General features: G+C 37.4%; 1 non-coding gene across 1 annotated transcript; it reads right to left on the bottom strand.

Annotated features, from left to right (window-relative positions):
* Positions 1-16,346: 16,346 nt before the first annotated feature.
* LOC111756122 (small nucleolar RNA SNORA2/SNORA34 family) lies at positions 16,347-16,482 on the bottom strand. The gene has a single exon (XR_002790612.1). It is a non-coding gene; the product is annotated as a small nucleolar RNA SNORA2/SNORA34 family (small nucleolar RNA).
* Positions 16,483-27,039: the final 10,557 nt, after the last annotated feature.

Raw genomic sequence — 27,039 nt, 5'->3', positions numbered from 1 at the left:
CAATTTTTAATTGATTTCAAAAGCTGCAGTTAAATTTTGAGTAATCTGAGCTATGAAAGCTGGGCCATTGTCAGACCCCAGGGAGATGGGCAAACTGAATCAAGGCACTACCTCAAAGAGGAGTCTTTTAATTATTATGAGAGCTGATTTAGTCTGAATGGCATAGGGTTAGGGATTTAGCTCAGTGGTGCAAGTGCCTTCCGGGCAAATATGAGGTTGTGAGTTCAATCTCTGGTACCAACAAATAAATTAATAAATAAATAGTCTGGGTGGTAAATCCTTTGGTCCACCTGGTGAATGTCTTTGAGAACTAAGAGATATTTATGTCTCCCTCTTCTGGGGCCCATTTTGGTAGTTTGTCTCCCAATGGTCTCCAGGGTAAGTCTTCCTTGTCTCTTTCAAACGCCAGTGGGGGCCAGCTTAGGGTTTACCTAAAGATATTGTGGGCATTTATGGCTGATCTCATTAGTCAAGCAAGATAACTCAGCCAATTTGGTTTCCCCTAAGTGACTGGCCTAATAATCTCCTGGATGAGCTGGGGGCCTAGGAATTCTGAGATGAGAATTTGCCCATCCAGTAAGGTCTGCCAGCCTTCTGCAGAAAGTTAGGCCTCTACACTCTTGGCTAGTCTCAAGTCTGAGTCTGAACAGAATGACTTGATTAGCACAGGTGGTGGGAGACTGGGAGGAGCATTATAGGCTTCATTGGTTTTAGTGCCATCTCTTTGGATGTCTTATCAGCAAGGGCATTTTTACAAGTTGTTGGGATGTCTTCTTGTTGGTTCCCCAAACAGTGCACAATGGCAACCTTTCAAGGCAACCAAATGGCAGTCAGGAGGTCTACGATCTTGGGCGGCATTTTTGATCTTTGTTCCTGCTGAGGTTGATAGTCTTCTTTCCTGATAAATGGCTCCATGAACATGGACAGTAGCAAAAGCATACTATCTGTGTATATATTTATGGATTTATTTTGTCCCCATCTTAGGGCCTGAGTAAGGATGATCAGTTTTGCCCATTGAGCTAAAGTTTTTGATCCTAAAACTTGGGCCCATATTACCTTAGTTTTGGTGGTCACCACAGCTCCTGCCACTCAAGTACCTTGGTGGAAGTAAGTGTTACTATCTGTGAAAAGGATGGCTTCAGGTTGGGCAAGCAGGACATCAGTCAGATCAGCTCGCAGGCTTGAGACTGAGGCAACAATGTTCATACAATTATGTATGGGCATTGAGGGATCATCATTTGGCAGGAGAGTTACTAATGGAGGGCCAAAGTAGACAGGAACTCGATGTGGTGGGGATCCAGTAGAAGGGCTTGGTACTGGACAATGCAAGTGGTAGAAAGCCATCTATCGGGAGGTAACAGCAAGAGTGTCTCCACAGCATGTGGAGCCGCTATCTTGAGTCTCTGGCCAAAAGTCAACTTAGAGGCTTCCTTGGTTGTAGTGCTGCAATTGTCAATAGGCAATTTGACCACCCTGCAGCTGTGTGGTCTAATTACCAGGAGAGATAGGTGACAGGCCTTTTCCAGAGTGCTAGGCACTGGGTTAAGGCCCCATTTTTGATCCCATGGCTTTCAGCTACATGTGATTGGAGAGGTTTAGGGAGAGCTTTTTCCTGAAACTCAGTCCAGATTAAAGTTTTAAATGTATCTCCTCCAGTAGAGGTAGAGAGCCATGTCAGCAAAACTCAGGATGCACTAGCAGTATCCCAAAATCTCTAGAAATTTTTTAACTTGGCACTTAGTCTTTGGGAAGGGATTTTTAAGATGTTTAAGTATCGTGGATCTTTTTTGTTGTTGAAGACCTTTTGGGCTATCTCCACTAACTCTGAGAGTGTCTTTTTAATCTTTTTATAAAATCTGGGGCCAACTAGGAGACAAATGTGATATTTTAAGTCACGTTTGTCCTCCAGTGCCTCTGGATCAATAGAAGTATAAATGTGATATGCCTCTAGGAGGTGCTCCAAGAACACAGATGGAGTCTCATCAGGTCTCTAACTTATCTCTAGCAGAGTTTAAAATACTCAGGAGCAATACTGTACAAAAGTCTCTTTACTTTGAGGGTTTTTTTGTTTTGTTTTGTTTTTTTGTGCCGCAGATTGAACTCATGACCTCGCACTTGCCAGGCAGGCACTTAAGCCACTGAGCTAAATCCACAGTCCCTTTACTTTGAGTTTTAAATAGGGTGAATGGGGGAAAACATGAAGTCCAAATGGACTGGGTCCCATCTGGGTTACCATCCAGTCCTTGGACCAGTTTTGCCCCAGGTTGCAGAGGTAGTTTTGTTCCTCAGGCTGGAGAAGCTGCAGGTGGGCTCTTCACGGGGAGGGAGTTGGGAGAAAAAGCCCCTGGGGTGGAAGTTTCAGGAAGTTGAGGCTGACCTACTGACACAAAGAAAGGTTAGAGACCCCATAAGTGGTGGTAAACTTAAGAAGGTAAGCATAAGAAGAGGCTGTCTAGCAAAATACCTAAAATACTTAAGAACACATTGAAGGGGAAACAAAGAAGCAGAAGCAGATTGACCCAATCACATGAATAACAGACAAATAATAGACACTAAACCAATGACAAACAAGATTAACAAGACAAAGACAGAGACTAAGTTAGTCTGTAAACTGACACTGGAACTAATTCAATCATTAGGCCAACAAATCCCAGGCCAACTTCTTGGTCTGGGAATAAGTCCTGGAGACTTTTGTTGCATCCGACATCTCCAAAGACTGCCAAAGGGCACCCCAACAAACTAAAAAAAATCTCATCAGTAAGGATCTGGACTGCTTACTCCAAATTAGCATCTACGGTTTTGGTTTTGGTTTCTCTTTGAAATGAAGATACTCTTTGGGGGTGAGGAACATTTCTTGGCAGTTCTCCCCCTAAGGAATAATTTGCCTCAAAGGGAGGCTTAGATCCTATAAATCGCCAAGTAGGGATCCATTCTGGATGAGCCCCCAAATCATCAGTAGTTTCATGTATTATATAGGAATCCAAGCAGTGATAAATTTGAAATTTTAATAGCTGAGTGGCCACCCTTGGACTTCAAATGAGTGGTGCTGAACTGGAAAGTTACAGAGCTTTTAAAACAGAAAACCACAAAAAGACACCCAGTTGGAAACAATTTAGCTAGAATCTTACACTAATTTTTAGCTGACACTTGTGTCCTGCTTTTTTGTTGAGCAGGTTAATTTTTCTCATGTGGGTGCAGCTCATTTTGTTTTTTTCTGTGGTATTATACCCTGAGTAATATTTTACCCTGGTTCAGATACAGGGCACAAGATGACATTAGTTATGCCAACCTATAACAATTAAATGGTCAAAATCTGAAAGCTTTCACATAAAATCAGGAACAAGACAAGGCTGCCCATTATTATCAACCTATTCAATACAGTGCTGGAAATATTAGGCAGAGCAATTAGACAAGAGAGAGAAATAAAAGGAATAAAGATAGGAAAAGAAAAGGTTAAACTATCATTATTTGCAAATGACATGATACTCTATATAGAAGACCACAAAAACTCCCTTGAAAGACTTCTAGATGTAATAACCAAATTCAGTAATGTAAGTGGATACAAAGTCAACACGCTAAAATCAATAGCATTCCTCTTCACAAACAACAAACTCACTGAGAGGAAAATAAGAGAAACCACACCCTTCACAATAGCTTAAAAAAAAAAGAAATACTTAGGAATCAATCTAATAAAGGAAGTAAAAGCCCTATTCAGTGAAAATTATAGTACTCTAAAAAAAAGAAATCAAAGAGTATCTCAGAAATGGGAAGACATTCCTTGTTCATGGATAGAAAGAACAAATATTGTGAAAATGGCCATTCTCCCAAATTGTTATACAGATTTAATGCAGTTTAAATCAAAATACCATTAGTATGTGTCACAGATATAGAGAAATCATTCCTAAATTCTTGCGGAACCAGAAGAGACCTAGAATAGCAAAGACAATTCTGTGCAACAAAAGCAAGGCAGGAGGCATCACAATCCCTGACTTGAAATTATACTACAAAGCTACTGTGATAAAATCAACACGATACTGGAGTAAAAACAGACCTGAAGGAGGAGAGAGGTGAGCTGAGCTGTGGGGGCCTGCTCAGGCCTTGCTGGCCACCTTCTTTCAGTCCAGAGAGCACCATGACCACTGCTGCTATCTGGGGAAGGAGCTGATCTGGGCTGCGGGGGGCCTGCTCGGGCCTTGCTGGCGACCTTCTCTTGGTTTGGAGAGCACACTGCCTCTACCACCGCCTGGAGGAGGGAGCTGTGCTGCGGAGGAGATTTGAGGCCTGCCTAGGCCATGTGGGTGACCTTCTTTCAGCCTGGGGAGCTTTGCCACCTGAGGAGGTGGATACCGGCACAACATCCAATCCCCAGGAGAGTTTCAGATCCTTGCCCTGGGTGTTTGGGGAGCTGCTTGGCTTGCAGTCACACTAGATTGTGCTTGGCAGGATTTGGGCCTGCCTGGACCACACCTTCTTTTGGTCTGGGGAGCTTTGCTGCCTGAGGGGGGAGCTGTGTGGCTTGAGGAGGCTTTGGGCCTGCCTGAGCCATGCCTGGTAACCTTCTTTTAATCCAGGGGCCTTGCTGCCCAAGGAGGGAGCTATGCTACCAGATGAGTCCCAGGAGCCCAGAACATAGTATAATTTCCAACACGCCCAGGGGAAGCCTTGGAACAACACTTGAAACACGGAAATATAGGAAAATGACAAAATGAAAGACCAAAATACATTCTCAAACATCCAGCCCATCCCAAGAAAGCCTAGGAGCCATGTACATAGAAGAAAATATCAACCATACACCTAAAATACCTGAAATAATAGTAATTGAAATAAAGAAGCAACTATGGGAAGCTTTAAAGGAATTCAAACTAGAAATAATCTCCCAGGTAAAAGAAAAAATGATAAAAGTAATGACAGAGATGCTGAACACATCTACAGAAGACACAGTTCAAAAATTAGAGGAACAAAACAAAAAGATAGAGCCCCTGGATGAACAATATAAGAAACAAACAGAATACATGCAACAGATTCAAAGAGATACACAGGAAATCAAAAATTCCATTGAAAGTTGTCAAAACCACCTCAACGAAAAGAGAAAGTGAAGATAAAATTTCAGATCTCAAAGACAAGATTGCAGCTAGTGAACAGGAAATAAAAGATCTCTTAAAAATAACAAGGAATCAGGAAATAACAATCCAACAGCTGCAAGTTGACTCAAAGAAAAAAAACTTAAGATTGATAAGGATAAATGAAAAAGAAGGGGATAACACAAATGATATCAAGAGACTATTTACAGAAGTAATAGCTGAAAATTTCCCAAACATGAAAATAGAAATTGACATTAGGATTAGTGAAGCATATAGAACTCCAAATAACCATAACCAAAACAAAACTACACCCAGATATATAATAATCACCATCCCAGAAACTCAATATAAAAATAGAATATTAAAAGCTGTTAGAAGAGACAGATCATCTATAAAGGAAAGCCTATCAGGATCACAGCAGACTTCTCAGCACAAAAAATGAAGTCAAGAAGAGCATGGAGTGAAGTATTTCAGATCCCAAAGGAAAATGATTTCCAACCTAGACCGATGTAACCTGAAAAACTGTCCTTCAAAATTGTTGCAGAAATAAGATATTTCCATGACAAAGAACAGGTGAAGAACTTCATGATCACCAAGCCAACCCTGCAAAGAATACTGAAAGACAGGTTAGATACACATAGGAAATAATAACTAAACAAGGCAAACAAACAGAATAGAAAACATAAACATGCAACAGCAAAAAGATAACATGTCAACAATAAACCGATAAATAACAGTTACAACCATTGCATTCTTCTCAGCAATACATGGGGCATTCTGTAAAATAGACCACAGACTAACCCACAAAACATATTTAAATAAATGCAAAGGAGTTGAAATTATCCCATACATGTTATCAGATCATAGCGCCATGAAACTAGAAAGTAATGATAAAAGAAACTGTAAAAAACCCACAAACACATGGAAATTGAATAATACACTCTTGAGCATTCAATGGGTCACAGGGGAAATTAAAGAAGAAATTAAATAATACCTACAAGCAAATGAAAATACAAATACAAACTACTGGAATCCATGGGATGCAATGAAAGCAATCCTCAGAGGAAAACTTATTGCACTGAGTTCCCACATCAAGAAAACAGAACGAATACAAATAAATAACCTGATGTCACATTTGAAACATCTAGAAAAAGAAGAGCAAGTCAAGCCCAAAGTCAAAGAAGAGAGGAAATTATAAAAGTCAGAGCAGAAACCAATGCAATAGAGACTAAGAAAACAATCCAAAGAATCAATGAATCAAAGAGTTGGTTCTTTGAAAGTATAAATAAAATTGATAAGCCCCTAGCCAACCTAATTTAAAAAAGGAAAGAAAAAGCTCAGATTCATGCAATAAGGAATGAAGAAGGAAAAGTCACTACAGACTATGTAGAAATACAGAAGATCATCCACACCTATTTTGAAAACCTCTACTCTCATAGGTTCAATAACACAGAAGAAATGCACAGATTCTTAGAAACATATGAAGTACCAAAGCTGGGTCAAGAAAATGTAAAACTGCTGAATAACCCAATTTCTATCAATGAAATTGAAAATGTAATGAAGTCCTTACCTACAAAGAAGAGCCCAGGCCCAGACAGATTCACTGCAGAATTCTACAAGAAATACAAAGAAGACTTAATGCCAAAACTCCTCAAACTCTTCAATGAAATCGAAAGGGAAGCAATTCTTCCTAAGTCATTCCTGGAAGTAAATATAACTCAAGTACCAAAACCTGAGAAAGACCCAACAAAAAAGAGAACTACAGGCCAATCTCCCTAATGAACACAGATGCAAAAATACTCAATAAAATATTGGCAAACAGGATGCAGCAAATCATCAAGAAGATTATACACCACGACCAAGTGGGATTCATCCCAGGCATGCAGGGATGGTTTAACATATGTTAAATAAATGTAATCCATCATATCAATAAAGCCAAAAGTAAGAATCACATGATCATTTCTATAGATGCAGAAAAAGTTTTTGATAAGGCCAACATTCATTCATGATAAGAACCTTACAGAAAATTGGGATAAATGTTCTTTACCTCAATATGATAAAGGCCATCTATGACAAACCAACAGCAAGCATCATATTAAATAGTCAAAAGCTGAAGACCTTTACTTAAAATCAGGCAAAAGACAAGGATGTCCCTTATCATCACTACTATTCAATATAGTACTGTAAATACTAACCAGAGCAATTAGGCAAGAAAGAGACATAAAAAAGGGAAAGATAGGAAAAGAGGAAGTCATTATTTGCAGATGACATGATACTGTATGTAGAAGATCCCCAAAACTCCTTTGAAAGGCTCCTAGATACAATAAATAAATTCAGCAACATAGCTGGATACAAGATCAATATTCAAAAATCAATAGCGTTTCTATACACTAACAAAATTATGGAGAGAGAAATAAGAGAAGCCACACCCTTCACACTAGCATCTAAAAAAATGAAATACTTAGAAATTAATCTCATGAAAGAAGTAAAAGATCTATACGGGGAAATCTATAATACCTTGAAAAAGAAATCAAAGATAATCTCAGAAAATGGAAAGACATCCCTTGTTCACGGATAGGTAGAATAAATATTGTGAAAATGGCCACTCTTCCAAAATTGCTATATAGATTCAGTGTAATCCCAATGAAAATACCATCAGCATACCACATAGATCTAGAGAAATCACTCCTAAAATTCATCTGGAACCAGAAGAGACCTAGAATAGCAAAGACAATTCGAAGCAGCAAGGCAAGGCAGGAGGCATCACAATCCCTGACTTGAAGTTATACTACATAACTACTGTAACAAAATCAACATGGTACTAGAATAAAAACAGATCTGAAGATCAATGGAAGAGACTAGAAGATACAACCACAACTACCAACACATTCAACCACCTTATCTTTGATAAAGGGGCCAAACATGTTCACTGGAAAAAATGACAATCTCTTTTATAAATGGTGCTGGAAAAACTGGCTCTCCACATGCTGAAAACTAAAACTAGACCCATACCTATTACCATATACTAAACTAAAATCTAAATGGATCAAAGATCTAAATATTAAAACAGAAACACTAAATCTGTTGGAAGATAAGTTGGGTAAAAACCTTGAAGACATAGGGGTAGGTATAGAATTCATGAACAGGAATCAAACTGCATGGGAAATACATCCCAGATTCAATAACTGGGATCACAAAGATCAGATCCCTGGGGCTGGGGATTTAGCTCAGTGGCATAAGCACCTGCCTTGCAAGTGTGTGGTTGTGAGTTCAATCCCTGGTACCGATAAAAAAAAGAAAAAGACAAAAAAAAAAAATCAGATCCCTGAAACTAAAGGACTCAATCCAAAAATGAGTATCTGAGATGAATAAACAGTTCTCAGATGAAGAAATACAAATGGCAAATAAATAAATGAAAAAATGTTCATCGTCATTAGTCATTAGAGAAATGCAAATTAAAATAACACTGAGATTCCATCTCACTCCAAAAAATGGCCAGGATCAAGAAAACTACCAACAAAAAATGCTGGAAAGTCTGTGGAGAAAAAGGAACTCTCCTGCACTGTTGGTGGGAGTGTAGACAGGTTCAACCACTGTGGAGGTCAGTCTGGAGATTCCTCAAAAAGCTGGGTTTGGAGGTCCCACTTGGCCCAGGTATTCCACTCCTGGGCATATTTCCAGAAGAAGTGAAAACATCATACCACTGTGATATATGTGCACCCATGTTTATAGCAGCACAATTTGTAATAATCAGGTCTTGGAAACAACCTAAGTGTCCATCACCTGAGGAATGGATAAGAAAGTTGTGGTATTTTTATACAATGGAGTACTACTCAGCTATAAAGAATGATCACATTGAGACATTTACTAATAAATGGATGTAACTTAAGACCATACTCATAAGTGAAATAAATCAAACTCATATATATAAATACTGTGTAGTCTCCCTAGTGTAAGAAATAGTAAGAGTACATAGAGTTTATATGGTAATCATGATTCCCCATTACATTGTTTTGAAGCCTTATAATGATTGCATTCTTTAGTTGTAATGGGTTTGTCCTGGTTTTTTGATTTTATTATCTGTGATGGTATGAACAGCTAATTTGAGGGAAACAAGTCATTATAATAGCCAGTGCTGAAGTAATATCATCTTATTCTGAAGTCCTACCATGCTCTTGCTCTTCTGTTTCCATTGGCTCTATCATGTTGTACCTTATTGGACTGTATTATGTGTGAAAGTATAAACAAATTTTCTATGGAAAATGAGATAATATAGTAGCCATTGTTTGTTTTGTGTTATTTGGTTCTGAATACCTTGTAATATTCTCATCCTCTTGAATGTTTTTATACTATTATGCTATGTCTAATACTATTGTATATGAAGTTATACTCCACTGTTTCAAAGAAAGAGACATTGTGGTAGTTACTGTTAATTACAGATTGTCTTCTGGTGAAATACTCTGTTGCTTGCATTGTTCTGTTCTGATCTGCTTTGTTATGTCCTGTTTTGTCTTAATCTCTTTAAAATAAAAAAAACAGACCTAAAGATCATTGGAATAGATTAGAAGATACAACGACAACTACAGACACACTCAGCCACCTTGTCTTTGATAAAAGGACCAAATATGTTCACTGGAAGAAAGATAGCCTCTTTAACAAGTGGTCCTGCAAAAACTGGCTTTCCATATGTCAAAAACTAAAACTAGATGCATATCTATCACCATGCACTAAACTAAAATCAAAATAGATCAAAGATCTAAATATTGAAACAGAAACATTAAATCAGCCAGAAGACAAAGTAGGTAGAAATCTTGAAGACATAGAGGTTGGCAGAGAATTCATGGACAAAAGTCCAATTGCATGGGAAATACGTTCCAGAATCAACAACTGAGATCTAACCTAATTAAAAAGTTTTTGCATGTCAAAAGAAATGTCCAACAGTGTGAAAATAAAACTCACAAACTGGGAAAAATGTTAGTCAACTGTCCCTCAGACAAAGGATTTCTATCTGGAACATATAAAAAATTACAAAAATTAGGCCCCCTGAATTCAGAGACCCAGTCCAAAAATGGGCATTTGAAATGAATATATACTTCTCAGATAAAGAAATACAAATGGCAAATAAATGCATGAAAAAATGTTCAGCATCATTGGTCATTAGAGAAATGCAAATTAAAACCACACTGAGATTCCATCACACTCCAGAAAGAATGGCCAGGATCAAGACTATCAACAATAAATGCTGGAGAGGCTGTGGGAAAAAGCCTCCACATAACTGTGGAAGTCAGTCTGGAGATTCCTCAAAAAGCTGGGATTGGAGGTCCCATTTGACCCAGCTATTCTACTCCTGGGCATATTCCCAGAAGAACTGAAAACATCATACCACAGTGATATATGTGCACCTATGTTTATAGCAGCACAATTTGTAAAAGCTAGATCTTGAAACAACCCAAATGCCCACAAACTGAGGAATGAATAAAAAAAAAAAAGGTGGTATTTGGAATACTACTCAGATATAAAGAAAGACCACACTGAGGCTTTTATAAATAAATGAATCAGACTGAGAACATACTCATAAGCGAAATAAATCAAACTCACATTTTAAAATACCATATTGTCTCCTTAGTGTAAGAAACTGAGAGAGTAAATAAGATACAAAATCTTCAGTAAATATTGTGAAAGTGTAAGAAACTGCTCAAAGAGGAAAAAATAACTCAGACAGTGAAAAGGAGGAAAGAAGGAAGAGAAAAGAAATAAGATGTAAATTTGTATATATACATTTAAGATTACTAAAATGATTGCACTACTGCCTCTATTAGTTCTTGGAATAAAATGGATAGCATTCATAGGATTAGATCAATTTTGCATGACTATATCTGATAATTCCAATAAGACTTATGAAGATAACTATGCAAAATAATAAAAATTGTTATGCTCCAACCACCTTGTTTTGAAAGCCTACATTGTTATTGTTTTGGGCTCTTAGATATAGTTATTTATTTGCTGCTTTGTTTTTTCTTCTAGTGCAGAAAAGATAGATGTACATACATAGGTTTATATATGCCTAAAAATTCACCTAAAGGTTTTACAAGAATTGGTTTTTGTATGTGTGATAGTATGAACAACTACACTGAAAAAAATGAGACACCTTGGTAGCCATTGATGATTTTGATTTGAAAACCATTTATTTTTTATTCCTGGTTTTGATTGGTTTTAGTCTGTTTTCAATTATTGATTCTAATATATATGAAGATATGGGCAGCTATTTTGAAGAAAACAAGATACATTATGGTAGCCATTATTGATTTCCTAGTGTCTGGTCTTGAAACCCCTTAAGGCTCTCTTTCTTATGTTTTGATTGCTTTTATACAATTTTGATGTGTATTAACTTATTGTGGGTGAAGGTATAGACAACTATTTTGAAGAAAACAAGAGACATTAATGGTAGCCACTGTCGATTTCCTGCTTTTTCTGAAATCATTTGTTATTCACATTGTTTTACTCTGCTCTGTTCTATTTTGTTTTGCTTTGTTTTATTCTTTTTAAAATAAAAAAAGAAAAGCAACAGATTTAGAGGATTCAAAGAATATTTTTAGGTGAAATGGTTCATATCACCCATATTAAAAAGATTAAGATCATGTCTTTCACCTGTAAAATGGGCCATTATCTTTCAGTGAATAGGCCATCCTTTTTTCCTAAACCATGACTAAGACAGAATTTCCTCTACATGAACAAATTCTACAGATTTCCATCTCTCAAAATATGTTAATACTCTCAGTTCCAAACTGTAACACATTTCTCTCTTGATGGCCCTTACACTACTTCTTTGAGTGTGTAATTTTTAAGCTCTGCCTGGTAAATTCCTTTATGTCTCTTTAAAAAACGAAAGAAATATTTGACTGTACTAGGATTAAGGGAAATTAAACCTATCTCGGTGGTGTAGCACTTGCTTAGCATGTGTGAGCCCCTGGGTTTGATACCCAGTCTTGCAAAAAAAAAAAGAAAAGGAAATCTCAATTAGGAAACTGTGCTAACTCCCCTTATAAATACTGATAACTTTGGAATCCAAAGGTCATATTCAGAAACAGTAAGTTTAAAACTGTTACAGGCAGCTGAGTTAGATAGAAATATTATAGGCAGTCAGACAGGGCAAGGCCCTCAAAGGAACCAACACAGAGGACCAGATGTCTGGTGACCTTGGAGGAGACAGAGGCTTCACATCATGGGCCAGACCTCAGAAAAAAAAGGCAAAAAATGCAACCACACCCTAACATAAACATCAGGGATTGATATTCTAAATAGGTATTGATCACCTTGATGAAGCCAGGAGCCACTATCCCAACCCACTACGGGAAGAGTCACTGCTTCTTAAGAATGCCCACTTGCTACATGACTTGCCTCCCCATTTGTCTCTGATTTGGTCAATTTTACCAGAGCAATTAATCTTATTGGTTGACCATAGCTCTGCCTGCCTCATGCCCATCTGCCTTGCAAGTTTCCAGTTTTCCCCATGTTGGATTCTTCTTACCTTGTGGTTTTACCCTATAAAGGGCTCTAGAAAGGACATTCTTTGGCAACCTACTCGGGACCCCTTCTGTCTCTCTCTCAGACAGAAGCTTCCTTTCTCTCAATAAATATGTTCTGCTCTTAATCTCCATTGTTCCTAAAATTCATTCTTCAATTTTAGAGAATGCGAATTCCTACTGGACATATAGTGAAAGAGTTTTGGCCCAGACAGGACACTGTAGCTGGTAAAGCCTCAGACGGAACCAAGGAGCTCCATCTCCCCCCACCCCTAGGTATTTACCTATGATGTCAAACAAAGACCAATGGGCTACCTGTGCATCCCTAATGCCCCCTTAGGTTCCACCCCAAACCTAGGCTACTTATATGGCTCCACTCCACGTGTTCCACGGGGGGGGGGGGGGGGGTGGTGGAATATGCCACACCCCGGGGGATGGGGGTGTCTCTCCCTGCATTCTCAAAATAAAGGTCATTTATATTTCATACTTCTTATCTTTTCACCCGCTGCCAGGACCCCACAGTTCTATCATATAGTAGATAGGGAGTTTTGTTCTCTTATATAAAAATTTAAATCCTTAAATTTCCTGTCTCACTCTTTTTACAAAATTCAGTAAATTCTTTATCCTTTCAAAACTTCTCTTCCATGTAAGCACAAATATTCTCATCCTTTTTAATACCTGACCATTTTCAAGAAATCAAGTTTACACAGGTTTTAGACAATTGTTATGAAAAAAATGAGAGAGCTTGTAGCTCTCTATGGATACCTGTGGTGCACCCAAATTCAGCTATATTTTAATAACAAATCAACTGAGCAGTTGCCAAAGAAATAGCACTCAACATGTATAGTTCCTTGAAATTGCCAATAACTTTCCTTTTGTTAAATTCTCATGTTTCAGTGAGTATGCTAAGTGCTTTATATGCAAGGTTTAATCCAATTCTTACTGTGACATTGTCAATATGTCCCTGTTGATTAGGGTCTCATAGGGATTGTCACCTGCATAAAGTTAGCTAGTTAACAGTGAATCTGGAATTTTAATCTATTCTTTCAGGATTTGAAATTCTATGCTTTTCCTCCATGTGAATCTGTTGTCTCAGAATTCTAAGATGGGGATGAAGATGTGAATTAGCATAAACCTGTGAAGCCAAGAGTTCCCTATTTGGCAAAACTTCACAATGACTGGAAGTAACTTTTAAAACACAGATTCTTAGGTTGTATTACGATCCAGTGCTTTCTAAGGGCATCTATACAATGTAGATAAATTTTTCCCTTCATGGAAAAGAGTCAAGCAACCACTGAAATGACATATTAACAAAACATTTGAATTATATTGTAAAGAAGACAAAGACATCTGTCCTTGGAAAGGGAGAACACATAGCATTAAGAAGAGGATCACTTGGAATTTTACAGCAAGAATAAATGAAATATAAAGATAGAAATATAGGTTATGCTTTATTAACCTGGTCTCCTAATCTTAATTCTCAGAAGTTGCTTTGAATGACTTTGGGTTATTTTTAAAGTGCACCTCAGAAGATTACAGTGTGTCACCTCTCAAAGTAGTCAACACGATATTCTACTGTCTCACAAAGGCAACTCCTATCTAGGAATTTTAACAATTAACTGAATAATGGCAAATCTGTTAAGTTTCTCATAGGAAGAAATCAAGAATTGCTTGTATAAATCTGATAATGGTTTAAAAAGAGATTTGAGAGATTATCTTACTTTTTAACCAAATATTTTAATAATAATCACTTAATATTTTGTCCAAAAGTGAGTTACTCATGCTTAATTAATAATTTAAAATGTGCCCTCATAGTGTAAAATAATGATAAATGGGTGAAGAATCATTCAAAGGGAAATAGCAGGAATCTGGCATTATATTTAAGGGACTGAAACCATGTTTAAAAAAGAGAGTTCAAGTTTTTATTTTATTCTCTCTATATTAAGCAATGTAACATGATTAAAGTATGACTTGTAGAATCTTGGGGCTGGGAAGATTTACTGTGTATTCCAACAGTTCTTTTTTTACTTGAGAGTCTTTTAAAATATCTTTGCTAGAGATGTGACAGTTTACAATGCAAAAAACCAGTGATAAAAATTTCATCCTTTCTGGAGTATCTGGCATTATATCTGGCATTCATCATATTTCACTGAAAACTTGTTAAAATTTTTCTTTGAGATGGAATATGCATTTTTCTCACTTCTACCCATTGTTATCTGCTCAAACTTATAATACCACATCATTTCTCCTCACTATATTCTGGCTGTCAGGAACTTATCATCATAAAAAGTCCATCTCCTTCCCTAGACTACCCATTTCTATTCCTTTAATTGTTCATGTATAGTGTAACTTTAAGTCGTCTCAGTACCCAGGGTGTTCTCTTTTAAAATTGTTTCAGTTTCTCTGCATTCCTTACAAAGGAGTATATCTAGAAGCCTTGCGAAATTTAGAAATATTCATTAGCTACTTGTAGTTGTGGGGTGTTAAAAATAACAGACTAGGGGCTGGGGATTTAGCTCAGTGGCATAAGCACCTGCCTTGCAAACAGGCAGTCGTGAGTTTGATCCCCAGTACCGATAAAAAGGAAAAAGACAAAAACAAAAAACAAAAAACAAAACCAGACTACAATGTAGTAGAACATTGACTCCTTTATTAGTCTAAAGACAATTTTGTTTTTGTTATTTGCCCTTTAATATTCTTCCTCTCTTGGCTTCTTAGCCTTTTGGTGTATGAGAAAACAATTTTTTCTTTTTAAAAAATTATTAGTATCTTTTACATCTTGCTAAAGTATCTGTTTAATGTTAGTATTTTAACAATACACCCTAATTCAGCACATGGAGGTAATAAGAGTCTGCAGCATGATTTAAATTTAATTGAATAAATTGTTTATCTATAATTTTGATAAGATTTTGACACTAGCAAATTCATTATAATAAACCTCATAATGTTTTTTCTCAAAATTATAAAATCTTTCCAGCATTACTTTTGACAAAAGAGAAAGCGTCACATATCAAGAAGATACATTAAAGAGGATGAAGTGGTTTTGTCTACCTTTCCTTATAATTTACATCTTTCCTTCCTCCTTCTATTTCCAATCTTTCTTTTCTTTACTTTCCTTTTTAAAATTTTTTTATTTTTATTTTAAAGGGGGTAAAATTAAACACAACAAAACAGAACAAAATAGGACCCAAGAAAGCAATGGAAGAGATATAAATTTCAAAGCTAGACGACTTGAGATTTTTACTATCTATCTTGTTTCTTTTTGTTTTCTTCCAAATAGTTGTCCATGTCTTCACATACAGAGAATTCATACAAAACTACATAGTATAAAACTGATCCAAACTGAATGAGGAAGGCATTTAAGGTCTTCAAAAACCAGACAATAGGGAAGACATTAATGGCTGTCATAGAGTCTCTCATTCTCTTCAAAATAGCTGTCCATACTTTCATGTATATAGAAGTTCAACAAAACAAAACAGGCAAGAGGAGAGGGATTGCTTGATTTCCCAGTGCTCCAGGTCCAGCAAGGCATAGGTCCCAGTAAATGCCAGGGGCTCCCATCCTGGGCTGCCAAAGCCTGCCATGCTCACAGTGCTCACTAGCGGGGGAGGGTTTGCTTGGTTTCCCAGTGCTCCAGACCCCAGCATGGCACAGGTCCCAGTAAACACCAGTGGCTCCTGTCCTAGGCCACTGGAGCCTGCCACACTCACAGCCACTCACCAGGGGTGGAGGGGTTGCTTCAAGCTATTTCTTTCTAATGAATTGACCATTTCACTGCCTAAGTTCTGAAAGGGCCAACAGACCATAGAAAGACATCTCTTAGGATCCTGCTTGAAACCAACAGCAACAGGAAGCTGCCAGCCTTGACTCAGGGCCAGTTCTCTCTTCCTTCCTTCCTTCCTTCCTTCCTTCCTTCCTTCCTTCCTTTTTCTTTCTCTTTCTTTCTTTCTTTCTTTCTTTCTTTCTTTCTTTCTTTCTTTCTCTCTTGCCTGATTCATTTTTAAAAAAATTTTATTTAAAGAAAGACTAAACAAAACAGAAAATGGGTAGAAATAATACATATGTTCAAAGAAAAAATAAACAGTAAGTAATCACTAATGTTTACCTACAGTCCTTTTACAAATAGTTGTTCACAATACAAAAGTGGAACATATAAAGTGGGAATTCAAACAGTGAGACTGCAAACAGTTCTGTTCAACTATCCAACAAAAACTTAGTAATATGGTTGTCAACCTATAGACTTAAACATACATACAGTTATCCATATTTTCATTTATGTTGGGATTAAACAAACTAAAGCAGGATAAAGTCATTCTGAACAAAGAATAATAGTATTGCTGGATTTCACATCATGACACTCTGGGATCAGCACTGGGTACTGTAGTGCCTTTTAAAAAAATTTTATTTAAAGAAAGACTAAACAAAAAAGAAAATGGGTAGAAATAATACATACATTCAAAGAAAAAAGACAGTACGCAATCACTAGTTGATGATTACAGATTGTCCTCTTACAAATAGTTATTCAAGATACTAAAGTGGAACATATAAAGTGGGGTTTGAAACAGTGAGACTGCCACCAGTTCTGTTCAACTATCCAGCAAAAACTTAGCAATATGATTATCGATCCTATACACTTAAACATACATGCAGTTATCCATAACCTCAATTATGTTGAGATTGAACAAACCAAAGCAATCTAATATCACTCTGAACAAAGAATAATATTATTGCTGGGTGTCACATTATGACACTCCAAGATCAGCGCTGGGTACTTTAGTGTCTCTTTTTCTTCAAAGTATCTGTTCATTTCATCATGTGTCATAAGATTAGTTCTCATAAACTGTTTATAGATTCTACACTTGCTTGAGTCTTAACATTTTTTTCTATCCTTTCTACATTACAGGGAGGAACAAAATAAAGCAAGACAAAACAAAACATATTCCTATAAACACATGAAATGAAAAAGACATATAAGACCGTTGTACAAGGTGTTCTACCATAGTTCCTGTGTTGTCTCTTGTTATCTTCATTAGAATTGGCTATATCATCAGTCATAGTATAAATGAATATATCAGTACATAACAGTATTAATAAAAACACAACTTTGTATATAGTATAGAACTTCAAAAGCAGGCAGTTATCAAACCAGAATGTGTTTCGTAGTCTTGTCATCTTCAGTATAGTTGCCTACAGTCTCAGACATGATACTATCAATCATATCAGTTTTGAATAAAATCTGTTGATACCAAACAGCAATCAAACAAACCAGATTTAACTAAGATCAGTCATGATAAAACAGTGTAAGTCATACAGGGCTCCCTATTAAGATAATAGAAAATTAAAGATGATTACTGTGCTATATCCTGATGTTTTTGGGATAGCTGTCTGTGCCCTCAAATCTAATGCAAGTGGACAAACTGGGACGGAATAAAATTTATCAAAAAAAGAATAAAATCTATCTAAGCAGAGTGGTGTGAGTAACGTGGGTTTTAAATTCTGATACACTGTTAACAATATCTTCTGCCATCTTTCTAAAGACTCTCCCCTTTTACTTCCCTAGGGTACACTGTGCATTTTGGGGTCTGACCAAGACCCTTGGTTTTAAATTGGGGGGGGCAACCTGCTATTTACCTAAGTGGTTCCAAACCTTCTCTCTCCTGGACTTGATCTCTAATTGTATTCCTTTACCTATTAAAGCCTGTCTTTCCAACCTATCCACAAATACTGGTCTAGTTGCCAGTTCTCTGGTTCTCTGTCACACAGAGCATTATTTTCTTATATTTGATTTTCAGTCCATGTACTATTTTTCATGTTAATTATATTTCCTATAAATAGCATTTCAGTGGACTCTGCCTCCTGATCTACTCCATGTGTGGTTCTTTTTTTTTTTTTAATTTAGTGTATCAAGGCCATCTATATTAGAGATTATAACCAACCTTCTCTGCCTCATTTCTGTTATGCTGTTATTTTCGGCCATCAGTTGTCTGCTTATCTTCTTCATTCTGTTTTCTGCTCCATTCATTGAGGCTTCTCTGACACTATTCCTGGACTCCTAGTACTTTTCTCTCTCTCTAGAATGCCCTACAGTATTCTCTATAGTGTTGGATTGGTGGTTGTGAATTTCCCAAGTTCCTCTTTGTCTTGGAAGCATCTTGTTTCTCCATTAATTTCTAGAGACAGTTTATCAGGGTATGTCAATCTGGGCTGGAGGTTATTTTCTTTCAGGGCTTGGAATATTTCGCTCCAGGCTCTTGACTTGATGGTTTGTGTTGAGAAGTCTGCTGTGATGCTAATGGGCCTTCCTCTCTATAGGTTATCTATTTCTTGTGTCTAACAGCTTTTAATATTCTGTTCTTATACTGAATTTCTGGGATCTTAATTATTATATGCCTAGGTGTAGCTCTGTTTTGGTTGTAGGTGGCTGGAGTTCTGTATGCCTCATACATTGGAATATCATTTCCTTTTCCTATGTTTGGGAAGTTTTTCTTAATTATTTCTGTGAATAGCCTTTGTAGTTCCTTTGTTTGTACCCCTGTTTCTTCATTCACATTCTTTATTCTCAAGTTTTAGATCCTTGTGGTCTTCTAGCCTTTGTATTGTTACTGTTTGTTTCCCTGTTATTTTTTAAAAAGTTTTCCCTTTCATACTCCTACACTGCAAAATTGTCCTCCAGTTTGGATAATCTATCCTTAGTTTCCTTCAAGCTGATTTGCCATCTTTCCATAGAGTTTTTAATTTCCTGATAATCTCTTTGAATCTGCTTCATGTATTCTATATTTTGTTTATATTCTTCATCAAATGGTTCTCTCCTTTGTTTGAGGTCCTCCCTTCTCCCATTTGTGTCTGCTTGAGGGGTGCTTAGCATCTCTTTTATTAACCTTCTTATATTTTGCTTTACTTGGCTAAATATTTCCCTTGTAAACTTGTCTATGAGGTCCCAAAGATATCTTTATGTCCACTGGTGTCATGTCTGATATTGCTTGTTTGCTGTTCTCATTCTTCTTTGTATTTACCTGTCCTGGGTCAATGTTCTCAGGGTTGGGACCTGGGGACTTTTTGTTATTGCTTCCTCTTCCCATCTTTTTTTCTTCTTTCAGGAGACCCAGTTTCTTTCTTTGTCAGTTGTAATTCTTCTGAAGCACACTGGCTAGGTGACCCTTCCCACTGCAGTGTGCTAATGAGTCGCAGACAGGGGCAGCGTATGCTGGACCCTCCCCTCTGGATCAGTCAAGCTGCTGAGGCCTGCACTGTATTACTATGCGCTGCTTCCCCTCCAAGTTAGTCAAACTTCTGAGGCTTCACTGCATTAGTGTGCACCTCCACCATAGGGAATTGATTTCAGATAACCTACTGGGTCTCAGCCAGGTCGTATGACCCAGGCCTAGCTCACTCCACCAATCCCATTTGGGAAGGGAACAAGTGACTGAAGTCACTGCTGCCTCTTTTACTTGCCAGTCCTGCTCGGTCCCAGAATGTCATCCACTGGAGCTCCCCTTTCTGTGGGATGGCTTCCTTCCCATCACTCACCACTGGTAGATAAAGGTTCCCTGCTAGCTCAGCTCTCTGTTCAGCTGGCCGACCCCTGACCTCAGTGTGACTGCACCTCCAGTGAGTCGAAGCAGTGGGGGCTCGGACAGCTCAGCAAGTCACCTGCTGCTGCAGGAGCACTGATCCTTTAGCCATTCCAATAATAGCACCAGGACTGTATGTTTGATTGGTTCTTCTCACCTTAGTTTCTTCTTGGGATGAGCCCTCTGGGAGCCCTCTTGGGAGCCCCTCTGTTTGGGGCTCCTCACTCTGCATTATGTTGAATTCTAAGTTGACTATCTCAGGGAGCATCTGTAGCCAGCTGTTACCTATCCACTGTCTTTGCTCCAGGAACTGATTCATTGTTTTTTAAAGGATGAACTCCATTTTCCTTTGCTAGCAAGATACCTTTCAGATTAATGGTGTCTTTCTTTCTTTCTTTCTTTCTTTCTTTCTTTCTTTCTTTCTTTCTTTCTTTTTCTTTTCCTTTCCTTTCCCTCCTCTCTTTGTCTCTGTCTCTCTGTCTCTGTGTTTGTCTCCCTGTCTCTGTCTCTCTCTCTCTCTCTCTCTCTCTCTCTCTCTCTCTGTCTCTCTCTCTCTCTCTCTCTTTCTTTCTTGCTTTCTCTCAGTACTATAAATTGAGCCCAGGGCCATCGTAGAGCTATATCTACTTTATTTTTTAATAAATAGACTAATTGTCACTAATGTCTTACTTTGGAGTGAGGTGAAGTGTTAGATGAATAATTAGTTTATCTGAGACAGTTTTGACACTATGCTGTCAACATTTTAATATTGGTGAAGGATCAGTATGAGAGTACATACACATATCTGGAATATACTGTTAATACCTAGAATCTTGATCCTGGTTGACATTAGCAGATTGCAATGATGATAACATTTTCCACTTTTTTATCTAATGCATAGAAAATGTATAAGAATATGCCATATATTATATAGCTAGACTTCAAAAGCAGATCATGTGGCAGACCAGCAGCTTTAATGATATAAAAAATAAAGAAAGCAGCTAGGCAGCTACATCAGGCAACTGGTTTTCCATAGCATACTTTTAGGACCACCACAGGATGGATGAAGGATACATTTGCCAACAACTTTACCACTTAATGCTGCAGTCAAACAACTGGAAAAGAAATATAAAAACCAAAGATAATTTTGTGGTTGTTGAAAGGAAAAATACTTTGACTGAATTAATTGAATACAAGAGGTAGTAGTCATTTCTTCCTATAGTTATACAAAATTTTATGCTCCTTATCAGGTACATTACTTTAAAACATGATTTAAAACCAACCATCCCTAAGAAGAGCAGCTATGAAAGAAAGGACACTTTAGATATTACTATTTGTTGGAAGACACAGTGCTTTTTAATTTGGCTCATGATTCAGAACCATCAGAATTTCTTGTACCTTACACTTTAAGTGTTTTTACTTTTTAAATAATAGAATGAGCAGAGTGTATGCACTTTTAGGAAAACTTTATGGTTCAAATGCATATACTTCTATTTAAAAATTGTCAAATTAGAAATAACTTATATAACAGAGTTAATTAGGATACAATGATTGTCTACAAACACAAAAATGACCATTTTTCTATTCACTGAATCCTTTGGGAGAGTCAGTTGATCAGTTGATTAGTTACCCACTGGAGTTCTTACCATTTCTAAAAGGTGCAGCTAACTAGACATAGACTAACAAAATACCCTTTAGATAACTACATTAGCAGAGTGGGCTGGGATAGATACTAAAATAATTATGGTTCTTCTTCTTCACTATATTTTGCACACCAAAGCCAGGATTAGATTTTCTCAACATTCTTCTTGTGTCAGCATAACCCAGGCCCTTGAGATTGTACTGGCCCACAATTTATATGAGATACCAAATTCAGTCACTGTTTAAAAATCTTTCTTTTCTCAATGCCTCAGTACTATCGGTTTCACAAATAAATCTAATATGCTCAGAAGTTAAGTCACACTTGTGTCTTGCTTTCTTGACCATCTGTTTGAAAAATAAGATAATATTTTACTCTGAAAAATTTTTAAGTTTTCCTGTTTATTGTAAAGTCAGTCACTTATGTTTACAATTTCAATTGACCAAGAGATCAATTTCTTTACTCTTTTGTCTCTATCACCTATCATCTATTCTCTACATTTGATAGCTTATGAACAAATGAGAGGCTTTTCTGGTTGCCTTTGTGATTACCTGATGTTGAGAATGAGAGAAGGCAATCCTTGATCTACTGCAAGGATTTTCTTAATTATCTTTACATTTTCCCCCTTGGAAAGTGTAGAAAAGGTCTTATTATGCCTATCTGAAAATATGTTTTGACTTAAAATGTGTCATTTTACCTCTTGCATTTCGGGTCTGCTTAGGAGAACGTATTTGTGTGACAACTGCTACAGGTTGTCCTCTTAAATTAGCAAAACCATGGAGTTCACAGTCATATAATAGCCTTGGGAGAAGAGGATCAGTAGGATCAAGTCTATCTCAGGAGAGAGGTAAAAAAATGGAGCCATGATAGGGGTATAAAATGGATACCTCACATTTTGTGTCTCAGAAAGATGCTCTAAGACTCAAATATATCCTGTCACTTCTCTATAAGAACAAGACATATCTGAAAATAGAGGCTCACTGCAGACAGCTAGATGACAAAAGCGTCTTTCATGCCTACTTTGTTTTATAGGAAGGACTGCCTGGCCACCCCTTGAGAACAAGAAGATGAGAACAAAGAAGTAAGTCACCGGTTACTTTAATTTCTGTCTGCAGCAGACAAACACATATGCCTTACCATGCTGCTTTCTTCGCTTATTTTAATATTTCCACGGAAAATTTTTATAATTCAGTACTCAGTTCCTCAAGCTGTAAAACTGATCTCTTGCTACTTACTTTAATATAGCTACAGGGAGCAGTGTTTACTTCCCTCTCAGGATGCATTCAGTGGGCAACTCAAGAACATTTATGTTTTAAACCTCTCATTTTAAAAATGAACTTCTTTCATTAAATAAATTTCAGTTATCATGTATTTATGTGAGACTACTGTGAATGTTTTAGAATATAGTGTTGTATCAGCCTTCTTATATTTGTATCAAGAAATGGAAACACTGTTCTCCCCAGATGCTGGTACTCAGAGTGTTACAGGCAGCTGAGTTACTTACAAATATTATAGGCAGTCAGACCTGGCTAGGTCCTAGAAGGAGCCCGTGCAGAAGCCCAGATACCTTGCAAGTGGGGTGGTGGGGAGGGAGGTGGACAGACACCTCCTGCTGTAGGCCTGGCTTCAAGACAAAAAGATCAAACAAATGCATACATATCTTAAGGACTGATATTGTAAATAGCTCCCTATCACCCTGAGGAAGCCAGGAGTCACCATTCCAACCCTCTAGGGAAGAGTCACTGCTCTCTAAAAATGCCCGCTTTCTACGTGACTCGCTTCCCCATTTGTTCCTAATGTAATCAGTTTTACCTAAACTATTAATCTTATTGGCTAACCATAGTTCTGTCTCACCTTATTCCGTCTGCCTTGTGAGTTCCCAGTTTTCCCCACATTGAACCCGACTCACCCGTATCAGCCCATGGTGCTATTCTATAAAATCCTTTGAAGAGTCAGAGTCCTTGGCAACCCACTCTGGACCCCTTCTGTCTCTCTCAGTCAAAAGCCTTCTTTCTCTCAATAAATATATTCTGTTCTTAACCTCTGTTGTTCCTAAAATTCATTCTTTGATTTTAGAGAACACAAAATCATACCAGACATAGTAGGTCAGGAGTTCCATTCCCCTATATCAGGAGCAGACTTATGAGCTTTTTCCAGCTATGACCCCTAATATAGAAAAAAAAAGAATGCCTGAAAACATGTTAGTGGCTCTGATATTCTACATCCAGCCCTATTTTCCTACTGACATTTCACCTGGACAAATCTATCTCATCACCAATGACTGTCAGAGAACTCTTTATTAATGAGTTGATAGTAAGGAGTGATTTTGCATTTGGGTTTTGTAGTCAGAAATGCCTACATGTGAAATCAAGCTCCTATACTACTTGGATGATTTGAGACTTGTTGCTTAACATCCTTGATTCTTAGATGCCTTATCTGCCAAAAAATAATGTTTAACCTCCAAAGGAAGAGGCAACATATAATGGAATTTTCATAGTGTGAGCAGCACATAAAACAGCTAATTGTTTGATGTCTCCTTATAGATTGTCTTCTCACTCCTTCTCTTCTTATCAGCCAAGACATTAATAGTGATTGCGAGGATGGACATAATAGCTATTGATGCTAACTGTAATTGCTTTGCATTACTTTATGCAGACACATTTATTTGCATCATCTGAAATATAAGAAATATTCCTATCTTTATGTTTCTGGTGGTTAGAGTAGAGCTGAACACAAAGGTTAAATATTCTAAGTATAATTCACATCCATCCATATTGCCCTACTCAAAAGAAATTCTGTACTTTGTGTTTGAATTTCAATCTCGTTTTGATTAAACTTGGCCTTTTCCCAGGATGATACCATAAAAATTCAACTCTGATATAGTAGTGGGAAAAGATAACTGTAGGGGATGATTTATAAACTGTAAACACATTTTCTGTAAGGCATTTCCTTTCTCCCAGGGCATTCTGGACAGAATGAAGGCTGCCTCAGGCCACTAGCTTTTCAGGTATTCATTAATCCTGAAGAAAGCTTCAGGTTGGGGTCATTACCACTTAATTACAGCTTGTGATTACTGGCACATTCTGTAGTGACCTTATTCTGTGAGCTGGTCTGTTTGTTCACGAGAGAATTCGTGCAGCTGGAAATTTTGGCTGACTGGAAAGTTTAAATGGGGATTTTTTTGGCTTGAATTGAAGGCCATTCTTCCTGAAATGTCAACATATTTTTCTTCCATCTGGATATGGAAGTGCTCGCTTCTATGTGTTTTTTCACACGCTTGGCTTTTCAGGTGTGCCTGAACTGATCAAAATGCTGTTTCAAAAGCAGAGGCTCCGTCTGGAAGTGTTAATCTGTCATTATTTACTCTTTGTGTGCATAACATGGGAGGTTTTCTCACGAATACTCAGACATGTTCAAACCTGTATTTTAGGTATATCCAAGACTACGTAAAGATCAGAATAAATTTTTATTTCACCATTACACTAAGGATAATGTTCTAGGGGCCAGGGATATCCAGCTCAGCTGCACAAGTGCCTGCCTAGCAAGCAGGAGGTCCTGAGTTTGATCCCCGGTACCACACATACACACAGAATAATGTCTTAAAATCATTGAGAAGGAGGCCCCCTATGGTAGCAAATGTGGGTAGGGCCAGGAACAGGATTCTGTTCTAAATGTCAACTGATTCCTAAGCCAAACAGTTTCATTTATTTATTCACACACTATTTATGCCACAGATATTTATTGACTCTTTCCTATGAGTCACCTACTGGAAGAGATTAGAGACACTGAAGTCTGTGAGGATTGGGATAGTACTTTCTCTTTCATCATTGTACCTATAATAAATTTCTTAATGAGAAATAACATATGAGCAAATGTGTATTTGGGCTCCAATAAGATTGTATTTTCAGGCAATGAAATTTGAATATATCATTTTTCATGTCACGGAAGAGTTGTTTTCTTTTGAGTTTTTCAATTTTGTAAAAATGAAAAAAACACTATTCTTAGTTTGTGCATCATATATAGACAGCAGTGTGGATTTGGTTCATGTGCTATAATTGATGTCTCTTTGATGCATAACACAAATTAAAATACAAGGTATCATGAACACTGTTTGTTGTAGATCCTCTAGGTTTTATGGAAATGCATGGAATTGTTGAATGTGTGAGTATGTCCCAAGATAATGATGATTCTAAAAGGGAACTGTATCAGTCACTACTTACTAGAGAAACACATTTAATGCATGATATACAAATATACATGAATTTACAAAATTGGCTCACAGTGGCCACCACCTAGTCAGCTGTGGAAGAGTTCAAGAGATCTGTCTGTGTGCTGGAGACTGAAGGATCCCCTGGAGACCTGGAGCTCACTGTAGTGTCCCATGAGAGTCTTTATCAGGAGACGTAAGGGCCTGTGCTTGAGGCTGAAGAGTCTGTGCTGGAAGCCAGGAGACAGTGCCCAAGGTGAAGGTGAAGGTGATGTTATAATGCCTGTCCGACCATCAGGGCAGATATATGGAAATGGCAGTGCACTCTGTGAAACAGCTCTTCTGAAGAAATAAAAGTGAGCTTTCCTTCTTTGTGTTCCTTTTACACCATTTAGGTGACAAGCCCATTGGATGCTGTCACTCACACTCAGTAAATTCTAGCAAATCTTCAGGGAAATTCCCTGGCCACCTCCAGAACTACGCAGATCCAATATAGTTGGGTATTTCTTCTTTAACACAATCGGTTAACTATCACAGGGACCTTGAAAAGGGAAACAGTGAGCTAGTGGAAGCCAAAGGATAGAATATCTGTAAAATCTCAGAGACAAAAGAATATGATATGACTGGAATATCAGAGTATAAGGAAAGCTGGGAAAAATGTGGAGTCCACAGAGATAAACTGAGCTGTCTTGTGAATGGCATTCTGTGCCTTCTACAGGATTTTGGAACAGGCCGTAAGAAGACTGGACGGTTTTAAGCAGTAATAAAACATAAAATTAAAATTTCAGTTTAAATATCCCTATGGAGTAACTATCCAGAAAGCATAGTGTCATACCAGCTGAAGTATCAAGGACCATTAGAATCAGGTAAACCTCATTATTCAGATCCTATGTCTGCAATTTGACTAAAATTTATTTATACAAACACTAGGCTTTCCAGTCATTTGTGGACATTTGAAACGCAGCATAAACAAAGAAGCTAAACAGTCATTTTAAAAGTGCCCTTCAGTGGATTGCCAAATTCATTATATTTTATTGGA

Source organism: Cavia porcellus, unplaced genomic scaffold, assembly GCF_034190915.1.
Source record: "Cavia porcellus strain 051 isolate PalLab524CR breed Dunkin Hartley unplaced genomic scaffold, mCavPor4.1 scaffold_17, whole genome shotgun sequence".
In the NCBI taxonomy this organism is placed as follows: domain Eukaryota; kingdom Metazoa; phylum Chordata; class Mammalia; order Rodentia; family Caviidae; genus Cavia; species Cavia porcellus.
Note: the sequence above shows the minus strand (reverse complement) of the source record. Positions and strands in the feature narration are given on the sequence as shown.